Genomic DNA, 2,500 nt, shown 5'->3' with positions numbered 1-2,500 from the left:
CTTCCAAACTAGACGCGACCTACAATAGTTGTCTAACAATAAGATGTCTTATTCACTACTTTAGGTCATCAGAGGCGTAATGGATTTAAGGGATCGCAAAATTCATTATCTACTCATGCGGTTTGAGACCCGAACTCCAGACGTCTTGCTATTAGCCACACGAGCTATCACACTACTCGGCCAGTATTGAGAGAGAGAGAGAGAGTTCAATTGTCAAATAAGAATAATAAAACGAGAGAATGTCAACAGTAATGAAAAAATGCAATAAAGCCACAAGTGATTGACAGACTGATGCTAAAAAAAAAGTTCCGTGACTAGGCCTACCCGCCAGGTGATGACTGGGGACTTGAATATATCTTTGTTCATAAGCTATTATGAAATTTACCTATTCTAGCCGTCGATCATATCATTCAGAAAAGCATTTCAAGGTAATAGCAAGTAGAATTTATGGAGTTCAAGATAGTGTTATCGACTCTAACCTATAATTGAAGAGCCTACTGGAAATAGGTAATGTTGACTCTACTATATATATATATATATATATATATATATATATATATATATATATATTATATATATATATATATATATATATATGTGTGTGTGTGTGTGTGTGTGCGCGTGTCTTGCTTCGCACTTTATTGGTAAGTAAGCTTGCATATTAGTACAATTTTTTCCCATTCTGATGATTTTAATGGCATTATTAATAATTTACGAAGGCAAAAGGTCTTCATTTCATGATTGTGAATTACTGGACCGGAATACATATCTCTATATCTGACGAAAATCTGGATTCACACTCTCTCTCCCTCTCTCGTAACATAAGTTTTAAAAAAGAACAAACTATAAAACGCACCGTGAAAGTTGCACGTTTACATTAACTTATCTGCCAACATCTATCAAACATGTCTCGTGTTGTTTGTATGACATTATTATGGCACAGGGCGAAAACATGTTTGTATATCGAAGCCGTTGTCATAAGGGTGATATACTAACATACAGGCTGAAGTGTTTGACTGAAAGGTGGATATACCACTTCATCCCAAGTGGGAGGGTTCATAGTGGAAGTGCAAATGGAAATTTTGAGAAGTGTTCGATCAAAAGTTTAAATGATTAATTGAATTTGTAGCTGAGAGAGCAATGAGATGTTAGAACCTGAAACTGTCAAATGCATTTCAAGATTTTCTGATACATTGGTTTACTTTAAAGTTCGCATGATCAGATCAAATCCTAAATATGAAAGTAATGAAAGTAATGAATTTTCGACCGTGTCAGTAGATTAACCAAAGAGGATTAAGGTACGCTATCGAATTAGTAAACGACCAATTTACCGAAATCATGAAAAGAGACAAATAATAACGTTGAAAGAATAACATAATTATGATAAACAATGCGAGATACTTGGTGAATTTCACGGTAACGAAAAAATGAATGTCAAAGTCAAGAAATTGTTCAGTGAATATCAGATCTGTTAACAAGATCAAGAAAATATAATAATACTGACAAGTTCACTCATTGTAAAAACCACCCAATAGTATCAGAAGAATTGTTAGCGGAAAAATAGAAATGGAAAAGAATGGCCTCATTCTCTATCAAGAGCCTGCATATGCGCAAAGAGTGCAGGCAATGACGCAGGATGTTAAAGGATTTAATAAGAAGCCTTCAGAGAAAGTGAATGCAGTAGCTATGTTAGAGATGTTTTCTCATCATGTATCACATTTCATCAGTTAATGTGCGAATGTGACTGTCTCTGTTATAAAGTTTTTATGCTGAGCCACGAAGTTTCATATGAAACGACCAACTGACTCGCTCTCTCTCTCTCTCTCTCTCTTCTGAATTACACACACACACACATATATGCGTATAAATATATGCTCATATTTGTACATATATACAAAGAGATATACATATATAAATATATAGCGGCTCAGTGAAATAAATATTTAGGAGCTTCAGAAGGTGTCCATGACACAGTGAGTAAAAGGGATCAAGTCTATTACCAAGGAACACTTCGCACATGAAACCTCTGTGCACCACCAGTCTGTGAGAGAGCAAAGAGCCACATAAATAACATTCAATGAAAAAAACAACAAAGGAACAGAGTAAAAACACAAACAACAGGTAAAGAGAGAGAGAGAGAGAGAGAGAGAGAACAACCCAAACACCAACCGTCCATAATGTAGAGAGATGGAATGACCAATAATCCGTTGACGGTGACGACGTCAACTATGCCAGGTATAGCGTTGCTGCGGAGGTATTACTATTAAGTGAAGGAACAAGTTTCTTAATCTATAACGACTCGAGGGTAGTTAGATGGTCAGGATTTTTCACATAATCTATCATTGTGAATTGTTATTTTTGAATTTCAATTTTACAGTTAGAAGCGTGGTTCCTGATATTGGAAAATTCAGGTTGTTTTAGTCTCTGACCAGTACGGAAGCTGAAACCCAGATGGCTACAATATCTGACCCTAAGCAGGTTCCGAGTCGATCCAACGTAA

This window comes from Macrobrachium nipponense, chromosome 1, assembly GCF_015104395.2.
Source record: "Macrobrachium nipponense isolate FS-2020 chromosome 1, ASM1510439v2, whole genome shotgun sequence".
Taxonomy (NCBI): Eukaryota; Metazoa; Arthropoda; class Malacostraca; order Decapoda; family Palaemonidae; genus Macrobrachium; species Macrobrachium nipponense.
The sequence above is the reverse complement of the archived record's forward strand: the minus strand, read 5'-3'. Positions refer to the sequence as shown.